The following is a 19,751-nucleotide window of genomic DNA, read 5'->3' on the forward strand; positions in this document are numbered from 1 at the left end:
GAACACGTCTGTCATGGGTTGAAGTCCTAACTCCCAGGACTTCAGAATATGATCTCGTTAAAAAGAGGGTCAGTGCAGATAGGATTTAAGATGAGGTCATGCCGGATGGAGTAGGTGGGCCTTTACTCCAGTATGGCAGGCATCCTTTCAAGAAAAGGAGAGAGTGCTCAGGCGCAGTGGCTCACACCTGTAATCCCAGCACTTTGGGAAGCTGAGGTGGGTGGATCACCTGAGGTCAGAAGTTGGAGACCTGCCTGGCCAAAATGGTGAAACCCTGTCTCTACTAAAAAAATTTGACAGAAAAAGAAGATAAAAGGCACCCAGAATTGAACGGGAAAAGCAAAGCTATCTCTATTTGCAGGTAACACATTCTTGTATATAAAAAAAGAACACACTAAAAACTATTAGAACTGGTAAACAACTTCAGCAAGGTTGCAGGGTATAAGATCAGTAATATAAAAATCAATTATAGGCCAGGTGCAGTGGCTCACTCCTGTAATCCCAGCACTTTGGGAGGCTGAGGCTGGAGGATTGCTTGAGGCCAGGACTTTGAGACCATTTTGGGAAACATATTAATAGTAAGGCCCTGCCTCTACAAAAAACAAAAAATTAATCAGGTGTGTGGCACACACCTGTGGTCCCAGCTACTCAGGGGGCTGAGGTGGGAGGACTGCTTGAGCCCACAAGTTCGAGGCTGCAGTAAGCCATGATCATGCCACTGCACTCCAGCCTGGGATACAAAGGGAGACCCTGTCTTAAAAAAAAAAAAAAAAAAAATCAATTGAGGCCAGGCATGGTGGCCCATGCCTATAATCCCAGCACTTTGGGAGGCCAAGGTGGGCAGATCACCTGAGGTCAGGAGTTTAAGACCTGCCTGGCCAACATGGTAAAACCCGACCTCCACTAAAAATACAAAATTAGCCAAGCGTGGTAGTGCATGCCTATAGTCCCAGCTACTTGGGGAGCTGAGGCAGTAGGATCGCTTGAACCTGGGAGGCAGAGGCTGTAGTGAGCAGAGATAGCGCCATTACACCCAGCCTGGGTGACAAATGTGAAAATCTAACTAAAAAAAAAAATCTATTTTATTTATTTACACATTAGCAGTGAACACCACAAGAAGTATAATAAATCAATAAAACAATTCCACTTATAATAGGATTAAGAAGAATAAAGTACTTAGAAATATATTTAACAAAAAATGTAAGATTTGTGCTCTAAAACTACAAAATATTGTTTAAAAAAGAGTGAAAGAAAACATAAGTAAATGGAAAGACATTTCATAATCAGGGATTGGGAGACTTAAATTGTTTTTTTTCTTTAAGAGACAGAATCTCGCTCTGTCACTTAGGCTGCAGCACAGCTGCCTCCCAAAATTCAGGGATACAGGAGTGCGCAATCATGCCTGCCCCCCATTTTTTCTTTTCTTTTTTTTTTTTTTTTTTTTTGAGAGATGATGGCCAGAAGCACTGGCTCACACTTTGTCATCTCAGCACTTTGGGAGGCTGAGGCAGGAGTATTGCTTGAACTTGGGAACTCGAAACCAGCCTGGGCAACCTGGTGAAACCCTGTCTCCACAAAAAATACAAAACTTAGCTGGGTGTTGTGGTGCGTGCCTTTGCGTTCACCTGTCTGCTGTTCCCTCAGGCCCTCTCACTACCTCCTTGCCCCATGTACCTGTATCTGAATTTTCAGTTTGCACAAGGGCAATAATAATTTTAAAACACAAAGAGATTGCTTCCTTTTGCTTTAAAGATGCCTTTAAACAGAGATCACCTTAAACCCAGTCACTTGTTGCTCTCAAGTTGTCACCCACACAGGTACACAATGCTGGCACATGGCATTTCATTCACTTTCAGACTTTTTTATTCGAGACGGAGTTTTGCTCTAGTTGCCTAGGCTGGAGTGCAATGGCGCGATCTCGGCTCACTGCAACCTCCGCCTCCCAGGTTCAAGTGATTCTCCTGCCTCAGCCTCCTGAGTAGCTATTACAGGTATGCACCACCATCCCTGCCTAATTTTGTATTTTTTTAGTAGAGATGAGGTTTCTCCATGTTGGTCAGGCTGGTCTTGAATTCCCGACCTCAGGTGATTCACCCACCTCAGCCTCCCAAAGTGCTGAGATTACACGCGTGAGCCACTGCGCCCGGCCCACTTTCAGACTTCAGTTGCTTAGGTTCATGCATCTGTATGAAGCAAAAGAAAATGTGGCAACTTTTCACTGCAAGAACTTTAAAACACTCTCCAGCGCGGCTGCACCAGGCCACTCACCTTAGAGCGTACACAGCTTCTCATCAGAGAGAAAAGCTGTGACTCCAGGCTCCTAAATACCTTCTAGATAAGGCCTTTCCTTTTGGCCACTAGCAGATGATCATGTGATTGTGCTACTACTGCTGCCCCCTAGAGAATCCAGACCCTCAAGATCTTTTAGATGTTCATTCTTTACAGCTTTAAAAAATAGTAATTTTTAAAAATTCCCCTTCTCATTTGGAAAGTCATTCTTTGTGTATTTTCTAATTTTTCTAGGATGAGCAAAGGGTGCTGACGTGTCTAGGTTTAAGTGGAAATGTGGTGCCAGTTAACACAGGACTTCTCACAGGACATCTCATGTCACAGGCAAAACACGAGGAAGAAAGAAATCGAATAATTAAAGAAACAAACAAAACTGCTCCTCAAAACTGCCATCAGCCTCTCTCTCTGCAGTATTTTTGTACCGTGTGTGTAGCAGTCAGCTGAAATGCGGAAACTCCAATTATACCAGGGGAAGGGTTAGGAGTTAGTAACTTATCTTAGGATTTACATTTTAAATTAAGGTATTTCCCAATAAACTGTGGGGTTTGGAATTTTACAAAGAAAGAATAAGAGCAACAGAAAAGTGGGAAATAACTTGCTTCCTCTCCCCGCTACTCCCACCAAAGAATAGGCATTCCACTTTGGTCTCTGGGAATGAGCCAGAAAATTAATCTATAGTTGTACACAATATTTATCAATTGGTAACCAATTTCTCCCTGTCCCACTTAACAAATGTGGAACAAAAATTCAGAGGACACCAGTTTGAAGCAGTGCCAAGCTACCAACCTGTCTCAAGTATCCTTCGCCCTTACATCTTGGTCTGGCCTCAAGTAGCAATAAAAAAATAAAAATCTCTTGTAATCCAGCCAGTCACAATTTTTTTGAAAGATCTGGGGCACTTCCTTCCTATTTTTTCTATGCATATAAAATATATGTGCATATTTTTTACAAAACTGGTATATATAATTTTACAACTGCTTTTTTCCTTAAACACTGTATCTAAGTAATCACCTAGTATTTTCAGAGATGCCACATATTCTCAAAGCAACATTCCAGGCCAGGCATGGTAGCTCATGCCTGTAATCCCAGCACTTTGGGAGGCCAGGGTGGGAGGATGGCTTGAGCTCAGGAGTTTGAGAACAGCCTTGGCAACATAATGAGACCTCATCTCTACTAAAATTAAAAAATTAGGTTGGGCACAGTGGCTCACCCCTGTAATCCCAGCACTTTGGGAGGCTGAGGCAGGCGGATCACAAGGTCAGGAGTTTGAAACCAGCCTGACCAACATGGTGAAACCCCATCTCTACCAAAAATACAAAAATTAGCTGGGTGCGGTAGTGTGTGCCTATAATCCCAGCTATTCAGGAGGCTGAGGCAAGAGAATCACTTGAACCTGGCAGGCAGAGGTTGCAGTGAGCCAAGATCACGCCACTGCACTCCACCCTGGGAAACAGTGAGGTTCCATCTCAAAAACAAACAAACAAACACCAAATAGGTGTGGTGGCAGTCCTAGCTACTGGGGATCTCATGCAGGAGGATTGCTTGAGCCCAGGAAATCGAGGCTGCAGTGAGCCCTGATTGCACCACTGCACTCCAGCCTGGGCCACAGAGTGAGACCCTGTCTCAAAAAAAAAAGTAACATTCCAGGAACGGCCTTTTCAAATAACATTATTGGTTACAGATACAAATTAACTAATTGATACACAATTGATATTATTATAGTAGCTGTAAATGGTAGCACTGTTTCATATATAGCGTTTACTGAGTTTATACTATGTGCAATTGCCTGTTAAATCATATATAATTTTATGTAGGAAGAAAACACTATCCAGTAGCAATTATTTGTATATCACACTAAAAAATTTTGACAATATTAATATATACGAATGCCACTATTTACCATGAGGTAGTAGAGGTGGGGCCTGAAAGAGACAGCAATCTTTAATGATAGATCTAACTCTGGCTCTGCCATTTTCTGTCTATATGACCTTGAGTGACTTAATGACATTCCTTATCCTCAGTTTCTTCATCTTGAAAAAGCAGGGAATATAGTAATACATATGCATTGGGCTTTTTTGAAGCTTATTGAGATGATGTATGTAAAATGGTTAACATAATGCCTAACACATAGCAAGCACTCAACAGACAGTAATTATTCTTATGATTATTATATTTTTCTATGCGCTTGCTAATTAGAATACATGTAATCATAACATAAATTATAATTTGGCCAGGTGGGGTGGCTCACACCTATAATCTCAGCGCTTTGGGAGGCCGGCGTGGGTAGATTGCTTTAGGAGTTTGAGACAGCCTGGGCAACATGGTGAAACACTGTCTTGATGAAAAATACAACAAATTGGCTTGGTGTGGCGATGCCTGTGCCTGTAGTCCCAGCTACCTGGAAGGCTGAAATGGGAGGATCACCTGAGCCCTGGAGGTGGAGGCTGCAGTGAGCCATGACTGTGCCACTGCACTCCAGCCTGGGCCACAGAAGTGAGGAGTAAGACCCTGTCTCAAAAAGAAAACAAAAATAAATAATGTATATATAAATTCTCAATGTAATATATGATTTAATTTAGTTCAGAAGCAGGAGACTAAGATGACAAAAGAAATTCATAAGGGCCTGAGTTACTCATACCCAGAGAGTTCCAAAGAGCTCCACAAACATTCGCAGCACAAACCACTCAGCATGTGATTCACCTCTTACTCTCTCTTCCCGTATGACTGATCAAGAATCACTACTCAACAAGCACAGAGTTGGCAGCTTCGGCATCACTGACATTTCCTTCCTGAGCTGACTTCGAAAGTGTTCATTGAAAAGGCAGATTCTGCTACATGTCTGAACAAAGTTCATGCTTGGGAGAGGAACCTCGGAGCCGGAAATAGAACGTGGAGCTTGTTCTGAATGTCCCTGTGTGAAGATGACTTGAGAGAAGCAGGAGTCCTGGCTGAGTGGCCCAGACACTCTGGTGGTCGTCAGTCAGCCTGGCCTTTGATTGGCATTATCACGCCTGCCAAGGCAGGGCTTCATTCAATTCACCTGGAGAGCTTCAACAATTCCGGGAGTCTCACTGTGCTGCCTAGGCTGGAGTGCAGTGGCGCAATCTCAGCTCACTGCAACCTCCACCTCCTGAATCCAACCAATTTTCCTGCCTCAGCCTCCCAAGTAGCTGGCTAATTTTTGTATTTTTAGTAGAGACAGGGTTTCACCATGTTGGCCAGGCTGGTGTCAGGTCGAACTCCTGACTTCAAGTGAGCTGCCTGCCTCAGCCTCCAAAAGTGCTGGGATTATAGGAACGAGCCACCTCAACCAGCTGAGATCCCCATTTAATTGGTCCAGGGACCAAATTTTTGGAAGCTCCTCCTTATTCGAATGATCTGAATGTGTAGCCAAGCTTGAGAAACACAGCTGGAGGGCAAGGGCTTGCAAACATCATCAACCACCACGAAGATCAGGAGGTCTTATTAAAACAGACGGCTGGTCCCACCTGCAGGGTTTCTGAGTCTGGGATAGGGTCTGACCATTTGCATTTCTCATAAGTCCCTAGGTGACGTCAATCCTGTTGTTCTGGGGGCCACACTTTGAGTACTGCTGCTCTTAGACCACAGGGATTCATGAAGGTGATACTGGTGCCAAAATGAATCAGCCCCAAGCTTGTGACTTTCAGTAGAGAGTAATAATGGGTGGCAGCTGCAGTGCATGCTCTACTTCTCCGGGCTCACATCTGTTTTCCCCATTAAGCTGTAGCCAGAGCTTTCATCTCCATTTCCCCGGCAGCTTAGTTCAGAGCCTGGCACATTATAGAGGCTCAGAGAGATGTTGATGGATGGATGGATGGATGGATAGATGGATGGATGATGAGGTAAATAATGTGGACACAAGTGAGGCCACAAAAATAATTTCTCTTGAAACTCACAAGAGGCTTAGAATAATCATTTACTGCCCTTGTTAATTTCACTCGATTTACTAGTAGTTACTGAGCATTTGGTTTAGCGCAAAGCCAGTGAAGTACAAATCACTCAATTATTACTAGAACAGTTCTGCATTGTGGTTTTCAGTCTCAATTGCTGGTCAGCAAATATTTACTCAGCGTCTACTAAGTGCCAGGCATAGGTCTGGGCCATGTGAAGAGACGCTCAAGAAATGACAGACACAAGGAAAGAGCGAATTTAACAAAACAGGCTCCATCACTGACATCCTCAGCCCTGGCTGCCTGGAAGAAACCCCTGGGGCTTTAAAAACTGTCCACGCCAAACAGGCTCCATCCCTAGGTTCCGTTGCACGAGGCTGGGGCCCAGGTGCAAAAATACTGATGTATTTTTTTAAGTGCCCTTAAGTGATTTTAAAAGGTTGTCTACCGTGGCTCTAAAAGATTCAGTGTCAAGATGCAGGAGAACATCATCAAAGGCTGGAGGAGCTCTCAGCCAGGTGGGCTAGGGAAGGCTTCCTGGAAGAGGTGGGCCTACTGCAGAGCCATGAATGGTCTGGCCAGGAGGAGGTCAGGGAAGGCACTCCATGCTGGGAAACAAGTATGAGGAGGAGGGTGCAGAGGAGGTGCCCATCTCGAGCCCATGCACCCCATTCTAGACCACACTCTGGGTACCTGAACCCAAGGCTTCTCTCCCCCAAATAACCTAAGCCCACTTCTGGGGCCTGTGGGGATCTCACCTTCCTGAGGGCCGCCAGGGGGTGTTGCCCACTCACAGGCCAGAAGGGTGGCTCGGGGCCACAGTTTGGAGGGTATAGAGAGCTGTCCACCTCCTGAATGGCATGCCCACAGTGGCCAGGGATGGAGCCAGGGCTGGGAGGACACGTGGGGCAGTCTCAGCCTGGCCCTGCATTCTGCCTATTCAGGTTTGAACTTTGAATCAGCTCATGCTGAAGGTTGAACTCTCAGGGGGGAAATATTTGTTTAGCAGCTTGTTCTTTGATGGGTAACTTTTCAACATTTAGAAATACAGCATCTGGGCCTCCATTGGCCCAACTGCTCCAGGCCTCAAGACCTGAGGATGGCCTCTCGGTGGTGGGCCAGAGTCCCCTCACCCTAGAGCATCTTACTTCCGCCTCTGCCATTGACGACACAGGCCTCTGGGTCTGTGATCCCTGCTGTCAGCCTCAGGAAGCCACTGATGTCCTTAGAATTATGTTCTAGAATTAAGTTTTATAATCTCCCTATTAAATGGAGAGAAACACCATACATCTGAACTGGTGCCATTCCTTGTTTTTATAGGCAGGCTCCTGGTGGGGACAGGTTTGTTTTTGTAATGGTTTCGTGGACCCGCAGGGCTGGGAACACTCACACTCCTCCTCACCCCCTCCTCCCAACACACAATACACCTAGAACATCCTCAATCGATGGGGCACAGTCTCTTGTCCCCGCTCATCATCCTCACTCACAACTTCTCCTGGTCACCTCCCCTGCATCTCCTCGCTGACCCAGAGCAGGGAGCAGTGGGCTGAGGAGGGGGCGGTCAGGGCTGGGCAGCGTCACTGCATGGCCACATCTGGAGACCCCTGTGAGCCCCCTCTGCTATTCATGCCACACTGTGACCCCAACTGCTGCATACCTCCCTCCAGGAACTAGATCTGCCTCTTTTTCCAGGAGTGGGGCATGCACACACAGTTCTGCCCTCTGGACGAAGTCTCAGGTGATGGCAGCCAAGACCTGGCCTGGAGCTCTTGCCCACTGCCTTCTACTCCATGTGAACAACACCCATTCACAGTGCCTTTTAGGGTGACTGTCACCCTGCCCCTCATCAGAACCCAGGCCTCAAACACCTCCAGGGACTCTTCCCTTCCCAGTGAATTTTGTTGTTGTTTTGTTTTTTTTAATTTTTAATTTTTTATTTTTTGAGATGGAGTCTCACTCTGTCTCCAAGCTTGAGTGCAGTGACATGATCTTGGTTCACTGCAACCTCTGCCTCCCAAGTTCAAGTGATTCTCCTGCCTCAGGCTCCAGAGCAGCTGGGACTACAGGCATGCACCACCACGCCCAGCTAATTTTTGTATTTTTAATAGAGACGGGGTTTCACCATGTTGGCTGGGCTGGCCTTGATCTCTTGACATCGTGATCTGCCTGCCTCAGCCTCCCAAAGCGCTGGGATTACAGGAGTGAGCCACTGCACCCAGCCCCCAGTGAATATTTTTAAAGGTCTGAAACAGACCTTTAAAAAGTTTTTTTAAGAAAAGAAAGTAAGGGCCGGGCACGGTGGCTCATGCCTGTGATCCTCTCAGCACTTTGGGAGGCTGAGGCGGGAGGATCATGAGGTCAGGAGTGCAAATCCTGAGCTCATGATTTGGTGGTGAAACTTGGTCTCTACTAAAAATACAAAAATCAGCTGAGCATGGTGGCAGGTGCCTGTAGTCCCAGCTACTCAGGAGGCTGAGGCAGAAGAATCGCTTGAACCAGGGAGGTGGAGGTTGCAGTGAGCTGAGACAGCGCCAAAGCACTCCAGCCTGGATGACAAGAGTGAAACTCCATCCCAGATAAAAAAAAAAAAAAAAAGGAGAGAAATAATACAGAGAAGCCATGGCAATGGTAAGTAACAACATTTCGATTCTAAGAACATTAATATTTTAAAAATATATTTTCCGGCCAGGCGCGGTGGCTCAAGCCTGTAATCCCAGCACTTTGGGAGGCTGAGGCGGGTGGATCACGAGGTCAAGAGATCAAGACCATCCTCGTCAACCTGGTGAAACCCCGTCTCTACTAAAAATACAAAAAATTAGCTGGGCATGGTGGCACGTGCCTGTAATCCCAGCTACTCAGGAGGCTGAGGTAGGAGAATTGCCTGAACCCAGGAGGTGGAGGATGCAGTGAGCCGAGATCGCACCATTGCACTCCAGCCTGGGTAACAAGAGCGAAACTCCGTCTCAAAAAAAAAAAAAAAAAACAAACAGTTGGCAATAAATTTGAATTTAAAGCTCATATGGGCCAGGTGCAGTGGCTCACACCTGTAATCCCAGCACTTTGGGAGGCCGAGGTGGGCTGATCATTTGAGTCAGGAGTTCAAGACCAGCCTGGCCAACATGGTGAAACCCCATCTCTACTAAAATACAAAAAAAAAAAAAATTAGCTGGGTGGCATGGTGCATGCCTGAAATCCCAGCTACATGGGAGACTGAGGCAGGAGAATCCCTTGAACCCAGGAAGCAGACGTTGGGGTAAGACACAATCATGTCATTGCACGCCAGCCTTAGCAACACAGTAGGGCTCTGTCTCAAAAAAAAAAAAATTAAAATTAAAATAAAGCTCATATGGAAATACCAGAGTACATGAATAAAAAATAATAATAATACAAAATATATATATATTTTCCACCATCATTGTGATCCACCCTTTTATATCATAAAACCCATAAAGATTGATACATGCTTGTTATGAAAAATTCTAATAATGGAGATATAAAGAAGAAAAATAATAAAATGCCCTGAAATTCCCCATCTCTCATCAATAACCAGTGTTGGATGCCTGAACTTTTAGGCTTTTCTTCCTTCTTTGTACCAAATCATACATACGTAGGAACAGAACCTGGGATCGGGAGTCAGCCAGCAGCTTGGTTCAAACCCTGGCTGTGCCCTCGGTCGCTGAGTGACTATGCAATCTTCCTTCTCTCCCTAGGCCTCGCTTTCTCAGAGTGGTGTTATGCATTACCATCACCGGCATTCTTTTCCATTTTTTTTTTTTTTTTTTTTGGAGATGAAGTCTCGCTCTGTTGCCTGGACCAGAGTGCAGTGGTGCCATCTTGGCTTGCTGCAACCTCTGCCTCCTGCCTCAGCATCCCAAGTAGCTGAGATAACAGGTGTGCACCACCATGCCCGGCTAATTTTTGTATTTTTAGTAGAGACTGGGTTTTGCCATATTGGCTAGGCAGTTCTTGAACTCCTGACCTCGGGTGATCCACCCACCTGGGCCTCCCAAAGTGCCGGGATTACAGGTGTGAGCCACTGTGCCCGGCCTCTATCCCCTGCATTGTTTTTAATGGCTGCATAGTAATCCAGGATTAATTTCTTTAAATGCTTCGTGTGTGAAAAGCAGAAAGAGTTTTGTCTTGCTCTGATCTTTCTGCAGGAAGCCCACTGCTTGCTGGGCAGGGGCCTGGCTGCGCACCCTCTGTTGGCCAGGAAGACCTCCCCTAGAACACTGGGCCACTTCTCTTACGTTCAGGATGCAAATACCTGCTGATTCTTACATTTCAGGCAAGACGCAACATACTGAGGGCTTCTCTTCAAAGTGCAAATTTCCAAATTCCCTGGGGGTCTTTAGCAGAGCAGAAATTATCCCCGTGTGCCTCTTGGCTCAAATCCCCGCCCCCTCATTATGGGGGAAGCTGAGCCACTCAGCCACACGCCTCCCTCCCAGCTGGGACCATGCTTTAGCCACGAAGATTAGCGCACAGGGCTTTGGGGGATTTGTTTGCTTATCTTTCTTTCTGGTTTTTGTTCTGAATACAAAAGCAACACAAGCTACATGTTTATAATTAGGAGAACTTAAATGTACAGAAATTATATATGAGGTCTCCCCAGATTTATAGCGACAACTGTCTCCTAAGGAGGGCAGATGCCACTGAATGAAAAGGTCTTTTATTTATAGAACCCCTAGATGGGTTGTTTTCTTTTTTTAGACAGAGTCTCACTGTGTCACCCAGACTGGAGTGCAGTGGCAGGATCATGGCTCACTGCAGCCTTGACCTCTGGACTCAAGTGATCCTCCCACTTCAGCATCCTAAGTAGCTGGAACTTCATGCAGGTGCCACTAAATCCAGCTAATTAAAAAAAAAAAAGTGGCCAGGCACGGTGGCTCACACCTGTAATCCCAGCACTTTGGGAGGCCAAGGCGGGAGGATTACCCGAAGTTGGGAGTTTAAGACCAGCCTGAGGCTGGGCGCGGTGGCTCAAGCCTGTAATCCCAGCACTTTGGGAGGCCGAGGCGGGTGGATCACGAGGTCAAGAGATCGAGACCATCCTGGTCAACATGGTGAAACCCTGTCTTTACTAAAAATACAAAGAAAAATTAGCTGGGCTTGGTTGCCTGTGCCTGTAATCCCAGCTACTCAGGAGGCTGAGGCAGGAGAATTGCCTGAACCCAGGAGGCGGAGGTTGCGGTGAGCTGAGATCGCGCCATTGCACTCCAGCCTGGGTAACAAGAGCAAAACTCCATCTCAAAAAAAAAAAAAAAAAAAAAAAGACCAGCCTGGCCAACATGGCGAAACCGTGTCTCTACTAAAAATACAAAAAATTAGCTGGGCATAGTGGCACTGCCTGTAATACTCAGGAGGCTGAGGCAGAAGAATTGCTTGAACTTGGGAGGTGAAGGTTGCAGAGAGCCAAGATCGCTCCACTGCACTCCAGCCTGGGCCACACAGTGAGGCTCTGTCTCAAAAAAAATTTTTTTGTAGAGACAGGGCTTCACTATGTTGCTCAGGCTGTCTTGAACTCCCAGGGACAAGCGATCCCCCGACTTTGGCTTCCCAAAGTGCTGGGAATGCAGGCGAAGAGCCACAGCACCCTGCCAATCTCATTTCTTAATGGATACTAAGTGTAGGTGTGCCTTATTTTATTAATCTCATCTCCTATCATGGATATCAGGGTTGTTTTGATTATCAACACAATAAATATGTGGCAACAATTGTCCCTTCAGGTCAGGTATGGTGCAGGGACCTGTAGTCCCAGCAACTAGGAGGGCTAAGGCAGGAGGCTTGCCAAAGCCCGGGAGTTTGAGACCAGCCTGGGCAACATAGTGAGATCCCATCTCAATATTTATATATATTATATGTTTAAAATTATTCCTTCCATATATACATCATTATGAACTTGGGTGCATTTTTCCGTACAAAAAAGTACACTCTTCTTTTTTTTTTGAGATGGAGTTTTGCTCTTGTTGCCCAGGCTGGAGTAAGGTGGTGTGATCTTGGCTCACTGCAACCCCTCTCTCCCAGGTTCAAGCAATTCTCTTGCCTCAGCCTCCAGAGTTGCTGGAATTACAGGCGTGCGTCACCACACCCGGCTAATTTTTCTATTTTTAGTAGGGACAGGGTTTCACCATGTTGGCCAGGCTGGTCCTGAACTCCTGACCTCAGGTGATCCTCCCACCTTGGCCTCCCAAAGTGCTGGGATTACAGGCGTGAGCCTTCACGGGTGCGGTGGCTCAAGCCTGTAATCCCAGCACTTTCGGAGGCCGAGGCGGGTGGATCACGACGTCAAGACATCGAGACCATCCTGGTCAGCATGGTGAAACCCCATCTCTACTGAAAATACAAAAAATTAGCTGGACCCGGTGGCGCGTGCCTGTAATCCCAGCTACTCAGGAGGCTGAGGCAGAATTGCCTGAACCCAGGAGGCGGAGGTTGCGGTGAGCCGAGATCGCGCCATTACACTCCAGCCTGGGTAACAAGAGCAAAACTTTGTCTCAAAAAAAAAAAAAAAAGTGTTTGGGACTTGAGTGTAGTTATAGGTCTAGAAAAAAAAAACAATGTACATTTGTTGAGTCAAAAGATACACACCTTTTTACAGTTAAGCAAAAAATAAATAGCAAACAAAATAAAAAGTTAAGCGACTGTTGAATTATTCTCTAAATGCTCCTAAGCTATGCCAAAGCTCCTGAATAGATCAGACACCCTGTCTTTCTCCCTGTCTCTGCTGTCAAATACGACCAATGGGCATCATTGATTCATTCACTCATTCAATCAACATTTGACAAGCATCCACTACCTGGGCACTTGCTGAGCACATAAGTCTCTGCAGGACTAGCCTTAAGTTTATAGAACTAGGTGATTGGGTGATTGCACTGATGTTAATTCCCTGCCTATACCTGTCAAGATAATACAACACTCTGCAAGCTAAAGAGAAGTGAAGCCGTAAGTAAGCGGGAAGTGAATGACATACTGGGCCCCACCCCAACACGACAGTCCAACATCCTGGAGGAAAAGGCACATTTAAAGATAGAGGATGGAACTGCCTTGTATATGAAATCATCTGTAGAAACGGTGACACCTAAGCCAGGGGTCCTCCGATAACATTACACGCCCTGCAGATCTTCCATTTCAAAAGTGATTTCTTTTTTTTTTTGAGACGGAGTTTCGCTCTTGTTACCCAGGCTGGAGTGCAATGGCGCGATCTCGGCTCACCGCAACCTCCGCCTCCTGGGTTCAGGCAATTCTCCTGCCTCAGCCTCCTGAGTAGCTGGGATTACAGGCACGCACCACCATGCCCAGCTAATTTTTTGTATTTTTTTTTTAGTAGAGACGGGGTTTCACCATGTTGACCAGGATGGTCTCGATCTCTCGACCTCGTGATCCACCCGCCTCGGCCTCCCAAAGTGCTGGGATTACAGGCTTGAGCCACCGTGCCCGGCTTTCAAAAGTGATTTCTAGGAGCAGCCCACCCTGACCACTTTGGCTATGTTTTGCTCCTGAGCACAGCTTTCCGTGAAAGGAATTCTTCAGGGAGGGTTATATTCTCCTATAATTTGGCTTCAGCGTACCACACCGACTAGCTTCCAATCCCCAAGACAGTTGTAATGACGTAAGAAAAATATCAATAATGTATAGTCTTTGGGGTGCTGGTTTAAACCCTGCATCTGCGTCTTTCCTGTAACCAAGTGTGAACACACTCCAGCAGCAAGGCATATACTCCAAGCAACTTCCTGAAGGAGGAGAAACGGCTACATCTCAATAGGAAATGTTTCATTAACCTCGGTAAATCCTGGGTTAGTTTCAAAGCCCTGAGAAGATTTTTTTTTAATCACTATAAATCTGACTTGAAAATAAAAGATTAGAATCTTCTCCCTGTGCAGCTTCATATAAACTAACTCATCAGCTAATCGAGTCTGCACATAGATGTGGGGCACATTTGGAGCCTTCAGAAAACATCTCCAAAGAGCAAATGTGTTTTTTTTTTAAGTAGATTAAAAACCCTGGAGTCCAAGGGTGAGTGGGGCACTCGCTGAGTTGGGCTCCGAAACTCCCCTTTTGACAGGTGGTGGCTTCAGGGAAACAACATCCAGGGCTAACCTTACAACCACTGTTTTTATTTCTTTCTGTCTTTATGTTTTTAAGTAATTGTCAATGTTTGTTACTTTATAACATTTGTTGCCAACTAACATTTTTTCGTATACCTTTTCTTCAGCAAGATTTTTTTTTTTTTTCCTTTTTTTGTAGAGACGGGGTTTCACCATGTTGGCCAGGATGGTCTGGATCTCTTGACCTCGTGATCCACCCGCCTCAGCCTCCCAAAGTGCTGGGATTACAGGTGTGAGCCACTGCACCCGGCCTCTTCAGCAAGATTTTGATAGGTTGTTTAAGCTTTATTATTTTTTGCCAATGATAGGATAAATGAGTATATCTCTAATAGTTAGACTTCCTTAATTCTTTTCTTTTTTTTTTTTTTTTTTTAGATGGAGTCTTGTTCTGTCATCCAGGCTGGAGTGCCATGGCATGATCTCGGCTCACTGCAACCTCTGCCTCCCAGGTTCAAGCAATTCTCTGTCTCAGCCTCCTGAGTAGCTGGGATTACAGGTACCCACCAGTATGCCTGGCTAATTTTTGTATTTTTAGTAGAGACAGGGTTTCACCATCTTGGCCAGGCTGGTCTTGAATTCCTGACCTTGTGATCCACCCACCTCGGCTTCCAAAGTGCTAGGATTACAGGCGTGAGCCACCACACTGGCTTTTTTACTTTTTTTTTTTAAGAGCTATGTTGCCCAGCCTGGAGGACAGTAGCTATTTACAGGCATGATCATAGTGTCCTATAGCCTCCAACTCCTGGGATCAAGCGATCCTCCTGCCTCAGCCTCCAGGGTAGCTGGGACTCCAGTTGCACACCACCGTCCCTGACTAAACATTTTTTTTTTTTTTTTTGAGACAGGGCCTCACTCTGCTGTCCAGTCTGGAGTGCAATGGCACAACCACAACTCACTACAGCCTTTACCTTCTGCACTCAAGTGATCCTTCAATCCTTCCCACCTTAGCCCTCCAAATAGCTGGGACTACAGGCGCACGCCAACACACCCAGCTAACATGGGTCTCCTTATGTTGCCCAGGCTGGTCTTGAACTCCTGGGCTCAAGTGATCATTCTGCTTGGCCTCCCAACATACAGGGAATATAGGTGTGAGCCACCGTGCCTAGCCCAAGTTTTCAAATTTTTTAGAGGTGGGGGGTCTCACTATGATGCCTAGGCTGGTCTGGAACTCTTGGCCTCAAGTGGTCCTCCTGTCTCAGCTTCTCAAGTAGCTGGGGCTCCAGGCATATGCAGGACTTCCTTATTTCTATAGGAAGCAGAGATCAACGGGTTCCTCTGTGTTCACCCCTATTCTTAAGCACTGTGTGTGACAGGTAGGCACTAATCGCCAGGGCTAAATACCTCATCAACAGAACAGGACAGCCCAGGAATTAAAATCAAGCATCCTGGCCAGGTGTGGTGGCTCATGCCTGTATCCCAGCATTTTGGGAGGCTGAGGCAGGCGGACCACCTGAGGTTGAAAGTTCAAGACCAAACTGACCAACATGGAGAAACCCTGTCTCTACTAAAAATACAAAATTAGCTAGGCATGGAGGCTGAAGCAGGAGAATTGCTTGAACTCAGGAGGTGAGAGTTTCAGTGAGCTGAGATCAAGCCATTGCACTCCAGCCTGGGCAACAAGAGCGAAAGTCCATCTCAAAAAAAAAAAAAAAAAAAAAAAAAATCAAGAATCCTGAATGATGTGGTATCAGCTACTAGAGAGGCTGAGGCAGAGGGATCACTTGAGCCTGGGGGGTTGAGGCTGCAGTGAGCTGTGATCGAACCACTGGGTGACAGAGTGAGACCCTGCCTCTTAAAAAAAACATCCTGAACAAGTGAGAAGACTGCCATCAATTTGATGACATTTGGAGATTTATGTAAAGTATCTTCATCTGAAAATCAAGAAAATATAACATTTTAGATTTTGGAAAGGGTCTTGTGCACCAAGAAGCACAAGGTCAGTGAAACATTCCCATAAAGGGCTTCTGGAATGATGGATCCAGAGACGGGAATATCATGACAAAGACAAAAATATTGGGTGACATTTTAAAAAATTTGATGTGTGCCATGTACTGTACTAAATGGATACTCATTTAATCTTCACAGTGATTCCAGAGATGGGCACTACTATTACGTTTATTTTGTAGATGAGGAAACTGAAGTATGGAGAGGTTCCAGAACTTGGCCAAGTCTTAACTGGCACGTGGTCACATTCAGGATCCAAACCCAGGGCTGCTTGACCCGGGAGCCTCCCCAGTGTGCCTCCATGGTTAATGTTGACCTGCAGGCATCAGAGAGCTGCCAGAAGACTCCTCACCCACAGGAACTGTGAGAGGCATGGCCTACACAATGGCATTTTGGTGACTTTCATAGAAGTGTGAACCTCAGATGCCCGCAGGCCTTGGGAAGGAAGGGAGCCTGGGTTTGAAAGGCCTCTTTGTGAGGTGAGGGTGCCTGGAACTTGCTTCAGAATAATCCATGGAGCGGGGGCAGGTCAGTAGGTCTGGGCCAAATAGGAGCTGAGAATTACTGAAGCTGAAATTGACAGGAATGGGGTGTGTGTGTCTGTGTGCGTGTACGTGTGTGTATGTGTGTGTGTGTGTGAGAGAGAGAAAGAGAGAGAGAGAGAGAGAGTTTCACTCTGTTGCCCAGGCTGGAAGGCAGTGGCATGATCATGGCTCACTGCATCCGTGACCTCACAGGCCCACAAAATCCTCCCACCTCAGCCTCCTGAGTAGCTCGGATCATAGGCACATACCACCACACATGGCTGACTGTTTTACCTTTCGTCTCTGGGTCTCCCTATATTGCCTAGGTTGGTCTTGAATTCCTGGACTCAAGCGTCCTCCTGCCTCAGCCTCCCAAAGTGCTAGGATTACAGATGTGAGCCACGGTGCCTGGCCAAGAGTTCACTTTAGTCTTTTCTCTGATTTTGTGCTTGCTTGGAATTTTACAAAATAAAGTTAAAAATAAGAAAACGAGGGGCAATCACATTAGCCTCTTAAGAGGAACACGCTGACTCAACAGGAAATAGGGAAGAGCGTCCCACTGAGTGAGCACCTCCGTGTACCGGACACTGCACAGACCCTCACCATGTCATAAGGATGACAAGCCTTGAGAGCGCAGCCCTCTCCAGCTTCATCTTCAGAGAGTACGCCCATCTAGACCACCACTGGCAGGGCTTGCCAAGCGGGCTGGGAACGGCAGCCAGGCCAGCTAGTTTGCACCAAGATGTGCTTCTTCCTTTCTCCATCTTGAAGTACCAGGTGTTAGGCCAACCAATCACCCGGAGAAGTTGGGTATTTGGTTAGATAAATGTTGGGCTAGTAACAGAAGCAGCAGAACCACAGATAGAACCATGCAGATGAATTGCAGTGGGCATGGGAACCAGGAGACACTGGAGGCAGCATTTTGAATGTAAAATGAGAAGGAAATGAGGTCTGGGCATGGTGGCTCACACCTAGAATCCCAGCACTACGGGAGGCTGAGGAGGGTGAATGGCTTGAGCTCAGGAGTTCGAGACCAGCCTGGCCAACATGGAGAAACCCCAACTCTATGAAAAATTTTAAAAATTAGCTGAGCATGGTGGCATGCACCTGTAGTCCCAGCTACTTGGAGGGCTGAGGCTAGAGGATCAGGTGACACGATGAGACCCGGTCTCCAAAAAAAAAATAAATAAAAGAAGGAAGTGTGAATGAAGAGGGACCCACTTTTTGCCCTGCTCACCCTGCTCAGAATTCCTGGAAGCCATGCCAACCTGCTCGGAGTGCTCCTGGGTGCGACTGTTGCACTCGTTTTGTAGATGAGGAAGCTGAGGCATGAAGAGACTCAGACACTTGCCCACAGCTTAGCTGTCACCTGGTCACAGTCCTCATGGTTAAGGGGGGCTGGGACCACCCTACACTGCAGGAAGGAGAGTACCCGGGCCTGGCCAACCTGAGTGGCACATGTCCCAATGGCAGGGATGACAGTGACAGTGTCTGCAGCTCTGGGAAGGAGACAGGCTACTGCCTCTGGGGTTGAACCCCACTGGACATGGGCTGGGGGCTGGACCCAGAGGGAGGCAGCACAGCAGAAAACAAGGCCTAAAGAGAGAGACCCTCCCAGCGACATGGATGAGGGCCTGGCTTAGGTTCTGCTGCCATCACCACTCCCCTGGACCTGGAATTCTGTGAACCAGAAAATGGGTCAACTTAGGTTTCTGTAACTTGTAACCAAAGAACAAGGCTGAGGCTGGGCATGGTGGCTCACTCCTGTAAGCCCAGCACTTTGGGAGGCTGGGGCGGGTGGATGACTTGAGGTCAGGAGTTCGAGACCAGCCTGGCCAACATGGTGAAATCCTGTCTCTCCTAAAAAACACAAAAAATAGCCAAAAATTAGCTGGGCATGATGGTGCATGCCTGTAATCTCAGCTACTTGGGAGGCTGAGGCAGGAGAATCACTTGAACCCAGGAGGTGGAGGTTGCAGTGAGCTGAGATTTCGTCATTGCACTCCAGCGTGGGTGACAAGAGCAAAAGCCTGTCTCAAGAAAGAAAAAAAAAAAAAGAAGAAGAAAGCTGACTAAGGATTAATGATCCCACTCAGTGCGTTGAACCCCTCTCTTCAAATGTGGGTGGCTCTGCAGTGAGCACCCCAGGAGATGTAGAGACTCCCAGGCCTGTTCTTGGAGATTCTGATTGGCTGGACCTGAGCAAGGCCCAGGAGCTGAATATTCAGTAAATACCCCAGGTGGCTCTGATGCAGCTTCCGATTTGGGAAGCCACGCTCTAGGGAGCGCTCTTTGGAAGATCCTCAGGAACACTCTGACGTGGGCTGTACGAACTTTCTCAGAGTTGCTTATGTTTCTAGCAGTGTGCTGCTACAAAAGGCACATCAGCCGAAGATCTTTAGAGGAGCTCACAAGAGTACTGATGATCTTAAGGTCCTCGTTCAAGACTTAGCAGGGGTTAGTGGGCTCTGATAACTAATTTCTCCAGAAATGAGTTTTGTGTACATGGAGCACACAAAACAGGTGATTCTGGGTAGGCCACCGAAGCACGGAGAAGGGACTGCGACCACAGCTTACACCCCTCCAGTGTTCTCACCGAATGTGAACATCACGTCTTAGCTGGGCTTCAGGACTTTCATATTCCTGACGATGGGCGTGTAAAATGCTACATTTATGGAAAGCAGTTTAGCAATAGGGCCTGCAGTTTCATAGTCTCTGACCCAGTAATTCTACTTCTTGTACTACGACCCAGAAAAATAATTAGAGAAGTATGCAAAAACCATGCACGGAGATGCTCATCACAGCTGTGTCTCTGGCACCAACCACTTCAGACAACTTACATGCCTGTCAGCTGGGGGATGGTCCAGTTAAGTTTGTGGCCTTTAAAAGACGTTGCCAAGGACTTTTTACCACCATGCTCACAAGACAAGTTACTGAGAATGTTGATACATATATATACACACACATCCTCTATA

At 46.7% G+C, this 19,751-nt stretch overlaps 1 protein-coding gene across 4 annotated transcripts in view; it reads right to left on the bottom strand.

Moving 5' to 3' along the window:
* The window catches only part of CFAP251 (cilia and flagella associated protein 251), a 91,867-nt gene that overhangs the window by 5,200 nt on the left and 66,916 nt on the right, over positions 1 to 19,751 (bottom strand). The window lies entirely within an intron of this gene.

This window comes from Saimiri boliviensis, chromosome 7 (genome assembly GCF_048565385.1).
Source record: "Saimiri boliviensis isolate mSaiBol1 chromosome 7, mSaiBol1.pri, whole genome shotgun sequence".
NCBI classification, from domain to species: Eukaryota; Metazoa; Chordata; class Mammalia; order Primates; family Cebidae; genus Saimiri; species Saimiri boliviensis.